General features: G+C 44.1%; 1 protein-coding gene across 1 annotated transcript in view; it reads right to left on the bottom strand.

Moving 5' to 3' along the window:
• The window catches only part of PLEKHG1 (pleckstrin homology and RhoGEF domain containing G1), a 200359-nt gene extending 193759 nt beyond the window's left edge, over window positions 1–6600 (bottom strand). Inside the window, exon 1 of the mRNA XM_069488118.1 lies at window positions 6508–6600. The gene's annotated coding sequence lies outside the window, so the exon portion shown is untranslated. The remainder of the gene's footprint in view (window positions 1–6507) is intronic.
• Window positions 6601–14290: the final 7690 nt, after the last annotated feature.

The following is a 14290-nucleotide window of genomic DNA, read 5'->3' as shown; positions in this document are numbered from 1 at the left end:
AGGACCTACTCCCTCACAGGGAGGAGAGGAGTATGTATGTTAAATTAAATCTAGAAAACAGAAGGAAGTAAGCCTGGAGCTAATGCCTTCATTGCCCTTAGGATGGCATTTATGTTCATTAAGGTTTCACACATCTCTGCAGACAGCTGCCAAAAGGAATTATCCAGTTGCCAGAGCTGTTCAACTGCACTCTTATGTGTTCGTCAATTTCACTTAGCCAAGATTCACTGATACACTTTGGCCACTGAAGTGAATGTTTTAAACTATTTTTACAATACGTGAGATCATAAATGTCTTACAATACTTTTATTTACTCGTTACTTTCTCTTTGCCGGGTCCAAGTCAACATCCCAGAACTGAGAAACAGGAAAGAAATTCAGTATAAACCACTGTGGCAGAATCTTGTATGCAACTATAGAGTAACACTCATCTATTCAATGGATATTTATTGAGCACAAATACAAATACGCTTCACTGATGCTAAGACACACATTTTTTTACAACTTACAGATGAATCTTGCAGTAGGTGGTGTCAATTTTATTGACAGCATTTCTTCTTTCTTAGTGGTACATTATAAAAATGGTATATTTCAAAGGTATCTTAGATCTGATGAAACAGGAACTCATCAATATCATTAAGTCTCAATTCAAATGTTGCCTCCTTGAGAGGCTTCCTGGACCACCAATCGAAGGGAGCCCACCTATGACTGTGAGTCTCCCCTCTCACTGATCACGTCTCTATGGAGACTATCAATCTCTTATTGGTCAGGCATCATTCTCAATAAATGGCTCCAGAATGAATGAAAGTTGCCACTTAGTGAGTAATTACTGTATATCAGTCCCTAAATGACTTACAGAGGAAAACATCATTTATTTACAGGTGATTCTTATTATCTACTTTAAAGATGGGGGAACTCGGAGCAGGTGAGTGGAGAGGCAAGGAATCAGACCTCTGCTGGGCCTGAAGTCAAAGCCCATATATGTAAGCACCGTGCTAGACCGTGTGTCACATTCAAGGCTCTGGAATAGTTCTGTGCTTCATTCTGCCACTGGTCCAGATGTGGAAGGCAGGATGAAGCTACAAAGAGGAATAAAACTGTTCTCCCCCTCTTGGAAGGTAAGGTTTGTCAATGGGGGATCACCACATTCCTCTGGACTCCTAAGGGCGTCACATATAAGCTTTTGTACAAACGTGGAGATGGAGGTGCCTGCATCTCTGTCCAATAAGATGAGGAAAAGGTCCAAGGAAGAGACAGATATTTAAATTTTGTGTGGAAGGATATCACCATTGGTGAGAGAGCACAGTCCACCTAGGCTCTGTGAGTTCTCCAGAACAGCAGGGACACAGGTATACATGGGAGGTGCTAGGACAAGAAGCAGGTACCAGGGCTTGGGTGCCATGCTCAGGGGTTGCAACCGCACTTCATATGCATTATCAGAGATCTGCTTCAATGTGGGCTTTATTCCAACCCAGCTGAGCTTTTCTCCCCATTCCACATCTAACCCAAGGCAGAATGTTGAAATTTGGCCCTGCCATTCACAGGTTAACTGCTTGCTACATCTAACAGAGACTTCTAACCCCAGAGCAAAGAGAAAATACAGAAGGGTGACCAGAAAACAAAGCAACAAAGATATCTTGATTATAAGTCAGTCTATATCCAGTCCACTTAGATAGAGCCTACGAACTTTGTCATTTTGGGTGTCCACAAAAATACTAAAGAATGTTGCAAACAGAATATTTCATCTAGAACAGAGTTAGCAAAGAACGGCTGCAGGCCAGATCCAGCGTGCTTCCTGTTTTTGTATGGCTTATGAGCAAAGATGGGTTTTTATATTCTTAAAGGGTTGCAAACAAATAAGCAACCCCCCCCCAAATCAAAGAGTATATGACAGAGACATACATGGACCCACAAACCCTAAAGTACTTACCACCTGGCTTTTTATGGGGAAAGGTCTGCTACCCCGATCTAGGGCTTTTCATGGTCCTCTTCCCTGTCAGTCAGTCACAGGCCATTTAAGTTGGTGCTCAGTGTGACCAGACACAGAGAGCACTAGATCTATTTACCACTTCAAATGTTAGAGCTAATGTAATAGCATGATGATTTATGGATTTAATAATTCCTCTTTTGAGAATTCTAAAGTTTTAGCTATTATGAGATTCACACTCATCTTAACTTTGTTTTTCTTTGATGTTTTAAAAAGATGTCCTTCTTCCACGTAAAAGGGCTTGCTAGCTTTTGGCCAAATGCTGTAACGGTTTGACCTTCCTCATGTTGGTGCTCAGAGGCTTCTGCAGACGCCACAGCACCCTGGTTATTAACCAAAACAACTTTCTTAATTAAAGACCCAGTGAAAACCCTGACTCTCCTCCCATCAGGTTATTACAAGTGGGTGTAGCTGGAATTTTTTAAAAAACTTAGCCTAGCATTAACACTCTTTAAGCTGCCTTTCCTCTAGGACTATATGAGGAGGGGGAAATGAGAGTTAGAGATTTGAGGATCCATGCATCCAGCAGGATTTAGCTTTCATCAAATGGTAATTCAATATTTACCAAAGAAAGATGTTTAGGTTTGGAAATTTTTACTTGGCTTGTATCTCATGGGGAAAAATTTTTTTGGTAACCTTATGTTTACAGATTGAGGAGATACTCAGACTCAAACATGAGAACTATTCTAGATATACAGTCAACTCCTAATCACTGGAATGAGAATCACCCAGGCATACCTGAAACTGCTTTGCAGCATCTAGATATCCCACGGCCCTGTGATTCTGCAACAACCCTGGGCTCCATCGCTAGGATGATTAGCCATATATTTCCATCTTCTTTGCTAAAGCATTTGTTGCTTTTCATTAGTATGGGCAATAAAAAGCTAACCATGTCTGCATTTCTTAATCACTTGAAAGCTAGCTCTTCCATCAGTAAGTTCTACTTGGCACAGACACCCACAGCTCTAAATAGCCAAATGGATTGGGGTCAGCTTTTCACTTTATCAAGCAAGACTGATGCAGGCCTGTGATGAAACATTAATATCTGAGATGCCTGCCACACACAAGTATGAGGTTGCTTAGAAAGTCTTTGTCTAGGCCAGGCGCGGTGGCTCACGCCTGTAATCCTAGCACTCTGGGAGGCCGAGGTGGGCGGATCGTTTGAGCTCAGGAGTTCAAGACCAGCCTGAGCAAGAGCGAGACCCCATCTCTACTAAAAAATAGAAAGAAATTATATGGACAGCTAAAAAATATATATAGAAAAAATTAGCCGGGCACGGTGGTGCATGCCTGTAGTCCCAGCTACTCGGGAGGCTGAGGCAGGAGGATCGCTTGAGCTCAGGAGTTTGAGGTTGCTGTGAGCTAGGCTGACGCCACGGCACTCACTCTAGCCTGGGCAACAGAGTGAGACTCTGTCTCAAAAAAAAAAAAAAAAAAAAAGAAAGTCTTTGTCTAGAAAATGTTCCATTCCCATCCCTGCCTGAATACATGAACACTTTGCATTGGAAACCATAGTTTTCCTAAGTCAAAAGAGAGCAATTTTTTTTCTTAAAAAGTGAACCATTACATTTAATTAAAAAATGTCTACATGCAACTCCCATTTCTAGGCAGTGCAGTTAAGGGAGAAAGAAGTGAACCTGAGTTAAACTATCACTCTGCCAATCAAGAGCTATGTATAACTTTCTGCAGAATCACTCATTCCTGGAACTTTGTTTATCAACAACAGTCATCTTCAAAGCAACCGTATGTGCCAAACACTAATTACACATTATTTCATTTAATGCTCAGACAACTCTGGAGGTAAAGACCATTTTTCTTAAATTTATAGGAGAAGAAATGAGGAAAGGTGAGAAAATCCAAAGAGAGAGAGAGAGAGAAAGAGAGAGAGAGAGCACGCAAGCGCACAATCAACTATGATTGTTACTTTTCCTACTTATAAAATAATCCACGTCTAAATAATTTCCTTAAAGAAGTGAAGGTCTCAGAGCTAATGAGATAAAGAGGCAACCATTACACATAGGTATGCTAATTCCAGAGCACTGTTCTTAACCACTCATACTTTCTAAATCTTTAAGATAAAGAGGCTGGACTAGACCATCCAAGAGCCATCCTAGCTTTGATATTCCAGGGATTGGCTAGGTGCAGTGGCTCATGCCTGTAATCCCGGCACTTCCGGAGGCTGAAACAGGAGGATTGCTTGGAACCAGGAGTTCAAGAACAGCCTGGGCAACATAGTGGAACACCCATCTCTACAAACAAACAAACAAAAAAAATTAGCCAGGCATGGTGGTGTATTCCTGTAGTCCTACCTATTGGGGAGACTGAGGAGAGAGGATCACTTGAGCCCAGGAGTTTGAGGCTGCAGTGGGCTATGATCGTGCCACCATACTCCAGACTGGGCAACAAAGCAAGACCTGAATAAAGAAAAAAATTCCAGGGATCTAATCATCCCTGCAGGAGGATTAAAAGATGACAATTGCTTGAAAGACCAACTACCAGCAATGAAAAGAGCAGAGAGAAAAAGAAACCGGCAAAAAGTGGATTGCAGCCATTAAGAATCAGAATATAGACCCAGGAATTGCTTTTAGTTTACTAAAGGCTCAAAAGATTTAGTGCTACTCCAGCATTTCCCATATTTATGTGACAGACCTTGAACCATTAAATCTTGATTAAATCACTAAAAAAATTCTGCAAAGTGGGAGAACAAAATAGTACTGGTTACTCTTGGTTTTGAAAAATAATGTTGCCACTTCCTATTGATTTGTTTAAAAAGTGATCATTTAACCTGTTTGAACTACAGCTGGAATCCCCCATTGAGACATTTAAGCCTGTATTTGGTGACAATCATCCATATTAAAGGCAACGAAGGAAGCTGGTGCCGATGGGGAAGACGGAGACGAGTAGGAAAATGCTATCAAGGAAAAGCAGAATTGGGGCATGGGTCTGATTGTCAGATAACTGTTCAATTCTCACGTTGCTTTGCCCTTTAGCAGAGGCTGGGGGGCTGCTGTACAAAGGAAAAGGAAGTCATGTAGGAATATGCTGCTGGTGACTTATTTGAGGATGAAGCCAGGAAGGTTGGAGAACTCTGGAGGAAAAGGTATCTTCAGCCAGGTGGTTTGGTGGATTACCTACAGGGCCTCACATGGCACAAAAAGTCAAGTCAGGAACTGGGAAGCCAGACTGAAAGATGTTAAAGAGTCAAACATTATCCCATCACTTTTGTATCTGTCTTAAATATTGTGGACCAAACACATACTCCTGGGAGGGAGGGGGCTGCGTGAGGAGTGAGCATGGAGTTTTAGAAATAAATTCTTTAAAAGTATGCCAAATACGGACTCTGAGAAGCCAAAAGGTACCAGTTTTAACATTATTTTTACAGCATTACAAGACTTATCTAGGCCTGGAATTCTGTTAGATGACAAACTTCAACTGGAGTTAACATTCTGGTCTTTTTATGGTTGGTTTAAATCCTAAACACAAGATAGTTCTGAACCCAGCATGTTCAAAACCCCAAAACTCTCACTCTGAGATCGACACTGCCTTCTCAGAGTGATGCCTGCCCCAAGACACCCACACTCAATGACTTCAAAAATATGTGCAGTAGCCTCGGCCACCTGAGGGTGGTACAAAGGGAGCCTTAAGGACCAGAACTTGATGAAATGCCGGCTTTACAAACAAGACTCCCCCAGCACATTAAAACAAATGATCCACCTCATTGTTTCCAAGGGACGGAATGAATTGAACAGCTTAACAGCCTTGTCCTAATCACAGCGTCCTTAAGCTTCTGGTTTAAGAACAAGACTAACCACGCAGGACACAAAGAGGCGGCGGGCTCAGGCATCTCCCGCAGGTCCCCGCTGTCCTCAGAGGCCAGGACGGCCGGCAAAGTCGCAGACAAGGTGATAGTTACCATCTACTCCTGTGACAGACGAGCCACAGGCTCTCGACGCCCCCACACCCCCAAAAGTGTCTTGGCAGAGCTGGGGCACCGACGCCGCCTTCTGCAAAGGCAGGGCGCCCCCAAGCCTAATGCGCCACAGCTGCGCGGCAGCCGCCTCCCACCGCGGGTCCCCCGGTCCTGGGGGCCCCGGCGCCGGCCCCGCTGGTGGGGAGCGGGCCCACGGTGGCTGGCCGTGGGGTCCACTCTTCGGACTGTTCTGGTTGAGTCGGGGTGGGGGTGGGGTTGTAACACTCCTGGGTGCGCGCAGAAACTCCTCGGAGCAGCAAACGTTGCAGACGCTGTGGCTGCGGGCCGGGGACTTGGGGATCGGGAGCCCGGAGCTGGGCGGCGGCTGTGGGCAGCACCCTCGGCCGAAGGGACCCCGACCCCTGGCGGCACGGTGCCCCCCAGCACCCTCTGCCCCCACCCCAGGAGGGCGATCGCGGGGGGACAGAGAAGCCCGGCAGCACGCCGCGCCCACCCCCACCTGCGGCTGTGGGGCGCCAGGTCGAGGTCCCCAGTCCCCTGTCCCCTCCTTGGAAAAGTCCCCGGGGTGCCCAGGCCCGGCCGGCGCTTACCCGGAGAGGGGCGGCTCCCGCGCCGGGGCGGCGCTCGCGGGGCGGCCGGGAAGGTGCGGTGCGCTGCGCCGGCTCGGGCGGCCGGAGCGCCCTGCAGCGCCGTCGGGCTCGGGCTCCAGCTCCGACTTCCTCTTCCTCGCCTCGGCCCCGCCGCCCCGCCCGCCCCTCCCCGCGCCCGGTGCGGCTCCTCCGGCCGAGCAGCGGATCGCGCGTCCCGCCTCCCCTCCGCCCCCGGGGGCGAGAAAGGTGGAGGGGAGGAGGAGGAGGAGGAGGAGGGGGAAGAGAAAGAGAAAGAGAGATTAAGCACTTGGCCTTGTCTCTGGAGCTTTGCCAAAGAGAGCAGTCAAATTACAGCCTCTGGGGGAAAAAAGTTAAAAAAAAAAAAAAATTCCTGCTACCGTTTTCGCAGACACATCACTTTTCATTTTCCAGGCTCTTCAGGTTTAGCTTTCCCTTGGACGTGATAATTTCCTACATGAGTTTTTTTCAAATAATATCAAAAGTCATTACTTTAAGTCAACATTCTAGTTTTCCGCAGCCGCTTTGGGGCAATAATATGTAAAAAGAGAGGGCAGCTCGCTGTTCTTCAGGCATCTTACCCCAATCACCTCCGCTAATGTGCCGAGTGACCTTTGCCTAGAGAAAGTAAAAGTGCAAAAAGAGGCAAAGAAGAATAACCTTGGTGATAGCCAGATGTTTACCAGCTCTGTGGTAAAGTTATGACTTCAATCAAAGGTGCCTACAGTGAGAGTCAAAGGCATGTGAACTCATTTCTGAACGCTTGTCTCCTGCCAAAGGCAGACGTGTCAGCTTTGCCTGTGGATCCGGTGAGGTTTGGTATTAATAACATGTGCGGAGGGATGCACTGTTACTTTACTTGTTTACAGAACTGCAGTCTTACCAGTTGCTAGCTGTGTGGCCTTGAGAGGATGATTTAACCTCTCTGTGCCTGCGTTCCGTTCCCTCATCTGTAAAATGACATGACTGTGCCAACCTCATAGTGTTGCTGTGTGTGATTTAAATAAGGAAATGTTTAGATAATAAGGTTTAGGAGACTGCTTGGCACATAATAGAAAGCCTGAACAAATGTTTGCTATTCTTGTTGATTTCCCCCTTTTATCTGCCTTTATGCAGTACATGGGTATGGAAATTATAATAAAGATTTGAAACAAAACAAGGTTTTGTTCAGTAAGGCCACACAGTGTCACAGTTCTCTCCTCTGCAATGTGGAGTTTATGTTCCGTTTTATCATTTATTTGAGCCTCCACAACTGACTTGTATTACGTAAAGCTATGGGACTGGGTCATGCTTGGAATACATTTACTACGGTTGATTTACAATGGGACTGAAACAGTTATTTGCCATCTTCAAAGCATCGATGCAGTTGGTCCTGCAATAATATTGTGAGGTCAACTAGACAGGTGCGAGTTTCCTTTCACAGACAGGAAACTGAGGCATAGGAACTCAGTCAAGACCCATCCCAGTTTGTGGAACTCGCACAAAACTGCCTGCTACCCCATCTTTCTATGTTGTTTGCAATAGTCGAAGTGTACAGCACACTTGTAAAATAGGAGCAGATTTATGGTCTCTATCAATCCTGTGTGGTAGGAGTTAGCCCTTATTTGACACTCAAAGGACCTAGGAGTCAAAGAAGCTCACTGATGAGTGTGTTTATGGCTGAAGGAGGGGGATTGGGGAAACTTGGAGAGGAAGGGAGGAGAACTGGGGTTTCCTGCTCTCTGCTGCTCCCCTCCCCGGCCCCCAGGCAGGCATTTCTTAGCACGGATGCGGTTGCACAGAGCAGAGCAGTCAGTGCCTCACTGTGTTGAAGACTGGACCAGCTGCAGACCCGAGCTGACTAGCTACACGCCTTTAGGCGGATAACAGTTTTGAACTTGGTTGTGTGTCTATGGGATGGTTATAATATTTCCTGTCCAGCCCACTTCACTTTACCTTGGTTTATTAATGAGGTGGGAAGTGGGAATGGGGATGAGAAATGTTTGCTGATACTGTGTGCCAAGCACCTAACTCAAATTAACACTCTGACTCCCAATGCACTCTGCCCTTCAGAGCTTTAGAGTGAGAGCTCTTTGAAATCACCAGGCCTGACACACTGTGGGTCTAGTTTATCTGTGTGTGCCCAGCACTTAGCTCAATTCCTAACACATAATAGACACACAATGTTTGACAGGTGGATGGATGGATGAATGGAGGGATGGGTAGACGAAAGGACAATGTAAGGGTTGTGAAAATGCTATTATGTAGCAGTCAATGTTCCTCTTCCCCTTTAAGGAAAAGAACCCAATGGACTAGCTTTCTAGTGGTGCATCCAGTATCAGGAAAATTCATTTGGTGAGAGGTCTTCCTAATACTACTGTATTTGTCAAGGTCAAACAAGGGAAACGGAAACCACTTAAAGTATTTATGAAGGTTTTAATGCAGGAAATTGGCTCTACAAATAATGGAAGAAACAAGAATCCAAAAGGAGACAGTGAGGCAGCCCAGAAATTAACAACAGCAGAAAGCCACTGCTGCCTCTAGACAGAGGCACTTGGAAGGCACAGCCTGCAGAGTGTTCCTTCATCCATCCTCACAATCTTGTGATACTGAACACAAAAAAGGCAAGAAGAGTTTGAGGGCACCAGGCCCAGGCCTAGCCAATCCCTCAAATCATACCTTTTCCCCTCTGATTGGGTCTATCAATTAGATTTCTATAGAAGAAATGTTTTTGCTTTTCGAGATTATTGAATGTCTCCAATGGCTTCTTATTTATTCCTCATACAGACCCAGTAAGGTAGATACTATCATCCTTAAATTATCTACAAGGTCACAGAGATTCAGGAACATTCAGTGACTTGCTCAAGGCCACACAGCAATCCAAGGCACAGCAGAATGCAAAGAGAGGGCTCCACATTCCAGTTCTCATGCTCACCCCTCTAACTTCAGCTGTTTCTCATGAAAGGCAGCACAATTGTGTGGTTTTGTATAGTATCACATTTCAGGGTCCTTGCACAATCCATGCACATATGAGAACTAATGTTTGCAAAGTTTACAGAGTTGAAAGGCCCTGTCACACCCCTGCTTTCATTTTATGATGCATGGCGATAACTTTCATGGTGCTAATGGTGACTGTACTGAACTTATGATTACACAAGATCAGAAATATCATGTCCACTGGATTATAAAAGCACCTCAGGAAAAAAACAGGTAGCATTTATCCATTTTTTTGGTGGGGGTGGAGGGATCTATCTCAATTTCAAATTTGGATTTGTGAGGCTTCAAAAACTCTCTAGAATATCTTGGCTATATTAGAGAGCTTAGGTTAAGAGAGGAGACTTGCACTGGAGTCTCATATATGGAAAATGAAAGATCAAGGATGTAAGTAAGTGTGTGTAGGATGACCAGTGTCTTCAAATTCTCTGCAGCCAGGAGTGGCCATCAGAGTCTATGTTGGTGCTGGTGTTCCTTTCTCTCAAGTCCCTAACTAGCTAGAAGATATAAAAATTAAGAAGCTGTACTGACCTCAAAGAGTCAAAGGCAAAATAAGAAATGTTCATAATTATTGGTATCTAGTTGAGTTGGGCCTCAAAGTGGGCAGAGGAATTTGAGGCTGTCTGGAAATCCTGATACTTGAGAATACCCCCATTCCTGGCTTACAACAAAAGTATCTAAAATCTCCATCACTAGCAACCCAGAGGGTAAAGGCCCGGTCCTCAGAAGGCAAGTGCAAATTCATTATCTATCCAGGATTATATAGTGAGGGATTATCCTACTCATTAAGGGACTAACATAGTAAGCCCATCAGATCTTCTTTTTTTTTTTTTTTTTTTTGAGACAGAGTGTCACTCTGTTGCCCGGGCTAGAGTGAGTGCCGTGGCGTCAGCCTAGTTCACAGCAACCTCAAACTCCTAAGCTTAAGCGATCCTACTGCCTCAGCCTCCCGAGTATCCTACTGCCTCAGCCTCCCGAGTAGCTGGGACTACAGGCATGTGCCACCATGCCTGGCTAATTTTTTCTATATATATTTTAGTTGAACAGATAATTTCTTTCTATTTTTAGTAGAGACAGGGTCTTGCTCTTGCTTAGGCTTGTCTCGAACTCCTGACCTCGTGCGATCCCCCGCCTCGGCCTCCCAGAGTGCTAGGATTACAGGCGTGAGCCACCGCGCCCGGCCCCATCAGATCTTCTTAAAAAGCGGAATTCTCTGCTGGCAAAGAAGGACATCAGGTGTCATCCAGGACAAGGAAAAGCAAGACACCAAGAGATGTAAAAAGGACAACAGAAATGTGCCCAGATATCAAACACATGTGAAAATCAGTGTAAAACCTCATGGTCAACGCCGTCGTTTTACCCATCCCTCTAATTGCCTACATTATCTTCATTTTGACCAGTATAGTAAAGTAAGATGTGTGTAATGCTTTACAAATATTGACATTTGCAAAAAAGTTCTAGAACTTGAAACTTTTAAACTTAGGGTCAATACATCTTGAAGACTTAAACAAAATCCAGTATTAAGCAGATAGCCTGAACATCTTCACAATAGAACATTCTTAATTGTATTCTAAGATAAAGCAACAATGAACAGAATATTCTCTTGCTTCAAAATTAGCTGTATTTTCAAGTTGTCAACAGAGTATACATTTGGGAGCTTTTGAAATTTTTTGTATATTTTGAGCTGTTTTCTCTATGTCAACATAGAGAAATGTGTTGGGGGAAGGAGCTGCTTCCAACTTTATTTCTCAAAAAAATGATGTTTAGAAGTTCTCCGCAGGAGTAGTACTACACCCCTTAGAGTCATTTGGAAATGTGTATGTGGTGGGGAATTGATTGTCACTAAGGATGGGGGTGTCTTCTGGTATTTAGCAGTGAGGTACCAGGGTTGCTAAACTTTCTGCAGTGCTGGGACAGTCACGTACAACAGAGTTGTCCTATTCTAAATACCAGGAGCATCTCCTTAAGCGCACACTGTGAGTGGTCCCTTCGGATGGGGCATCTCAAATTTAAACACTTTTAGAGGCCAGGCCAGGAAGAAAATTTGGTCAGCAGTTCAGAGTTGTCAGGATGGCGTATATACCTGAGGGCATATGAACTCAAATTTTCCTAAGCACTGTTTTGGCCAAGCAAAAACATTCGTTTAAGTCAAATTCTTCTTGTGGATTTCGAATTTGCTACTTCTCTTTCATTTCCAATTGCTTCTGGATAACTTTTTAGACAAAAATAAAGGAAGGCATCTCTACTCCCTGCTCTTCTTCCTCCCCCTCCCCTCCTCCTATCTTAAAAACATAGTCAGCTGTGTGAGTAAAGATTGATAGAAAATACTTTTCCCTTCCCCTAAGAATTCAATGTCATAAATGCTATAATTAAAATGATAAAATAAAGCAGGAAGATAAAATAAAAATTAACTTAAACATTTTTAAGTTAACTAAAAAATTAACTTAAAAAATTTTTAAACAATAATCTGATGACAGAGGCCTCAAGCATGTTTCCTCATTCTTCTTCTGCATTTCTTCTCTTTTTCAAGGTTGATAATGTAAAACTATTGGAGTCGGCCCTCGATACCCATGGTTTTCGCATCCGTGAATTCAACCAACCTTGGATAGAAGATATGCGAAAAAGAAATTGCATCTACACTGAGCATGTACAGATTTTCCCCTGCCATTATCCACTAAACAATACAACAACTCTTTATATTATTATACTATTGTATTAGGCATTATAAGTAGTCTAGAGATGACTTAAAGCAGGTAGAACGATGTGTGTGGGTTATATGGAAATACTACTACACCATTTTAATATCAGGGGCTGGAGCATCCACAGATTTTGGTATCTTCAGGGGGTCCTGGAACCAACCCCCAACAGATGTCAAAGGGCAACTGTATTTGCAAGTTGGTAGACATAATAATGACTGCTGGTTTCTGAACACTTACCACATCCCAACTCCATATTAAGCGCTCTGGGTGCATTATCTTATTTAATCCTAACACGTAGGTGTGTTTTACTCCATTTTATAAATGAAGGCACTAAGTCTTAGAGGGCTTAGGTAATGTGGCCAAGATTTTGTAATTAGTAAGGAGCAGTGCAAGAATTTGGGAACAGCCCCGTGACCCCAAACCTGTCCCCTTTGGTGCCATGTGCCCTTGAGGTCTGTCAGGACACAGTGAGACTCACATGCATCAGCCATCTTCATCCCTCTCTTTTGGCCACCTTCTCCTTTGACTGCATAACCACCTGGATCCTTCCGAAGAGCAGGTCATGGGAAAATGCACACACATGCTCTGATAAGAAGATACTTTAAACAGCTGTCGTCTACAATCGTTTGTCCTCAATTCTAAAATCCAGCAACCCTACAAATGGAAAGTTTTGCTTAATCTTTTGTGGCTATGCCTGCTGTGACCTGAACTCATCTGGCAATAAAGCCCCACCTACAATGATTGGAGACTATTTGTAGTTTCTTTTTAAAATCCTATTTAGTGTGAATTTCCATTCATTTAACTGCAGAAATATCAAAGTGTTTGATTTTGGGGTGCTGCCGCAGACCCCTGTAGGACTATTGCATAATATACAGTGTACCCATTGTATTGCCTTTCTAAAATCTCCCTTCCGAAAAAAAGCATAAAATCTTGAAGGGATTATGAATCTGAAGTGTGAAAGAGTGCACACCATCTTGAATAGATACTCCTTAAACTATGTTTTATGAATACTAAGAAATAATGATGGGTTTAGCTGGCTTGTACTAGTTTTCAAGAGATGGTTGTCAAAATTTCAGAACTTGCAAGCTGACACACTTCAAGGTGGTATGTTAAAATCAGCCATGGTAGGAGTACTTACAATGCAGAAATTGGCAAATGCTACAAATCAGGTCCCCCGTCCCAAGCTGGGTGATTAAAATGGCACACCTTGAGCTCTTCCCATTCCACCTGGCACAGCCAGGTCTCCAGCTGACTGAGGCTAAGGGAAGGTCTAGAGCACAGAAAGAGAAAATGTCGATTTGATTTTGCTGATAAGGAAACCGCTCTTCATGGTTTGTTTATCTTTTTGTCCTTAGGGTAATTTTAACAGTGCTAGAACAAGATTGTTTGGTGTATTTAGGCTTGTTGGGAAACTAAGGCTTAGAGAGCTTAACTAAATGTGGGCAAAGTTTTATAATTAGTAAGGAGCAGCGCAGGCATTTGGAGGTACTAGGGAATAAGGAGCTATCTACTTGAGGTACATGTTACAGATGCATCAGTGAAAGTAGAGCCTGCGGCATTGCCTCTCCCAGGTGCTCTCCTGGGAACTGAGTCTTCCAGAAAATTATTGCTGCCACGATGGGCATGATCCCAGTTTTACAAGAGTTGTAAGGAAGACTAAGATGTGAATTTCCTTCCCTCTTCTCTCTCTTCCCCTTCCCCCCTCTCTTTTTAAAGGAAGACATAAGAAATAGTAAGATTAAGGTTTTACTGTGCAAGGACAGTTCACCAAAGACCACAAGCACTGGGGAGTGGCAGGCAGAGGCAAAGCAAAGGACCAGTGAGTGGCACCACCTACAGGGGCCCAGCCACAGGGGTTCTTGGGCTTCCCCCACCCACAACACATACACACTCACCCAGGCAAGGTGCGTGGACCTGATTTGCCAGCGGGAATGCAGGGGCTGAAGAGAGAGCACAAGGAAGGCTTATTCAGTACATGAACTGATACAACTTTGGAGGGAAAAAGGGTTTTAGCCCACGGAAGCCCTCACCCTTATATGTTGCTACCTGCAAACGAAGTTTCATGACTGTCTAGTTCTCCTTTCTTCTCTGCA

The sequence above is a fragment of the Eulemur rufifrons genome, chromosome 15 (assembly GCF_041146395.1).
Source record: "Eulemur rufifrons isolate Redbay chromosome 15, OSU_ERuf_1, whole genome shotgun sequence".
NCBI classification, from domain to species: Eukaryota; Metazoa; Chordata; class Mammalia; order Primates; family Lemuridae; genus Eulemur; species Eulemur rufifrons.
This window is presented reverse-complemented; position numbering and strand designations above follow the sequence as displayed.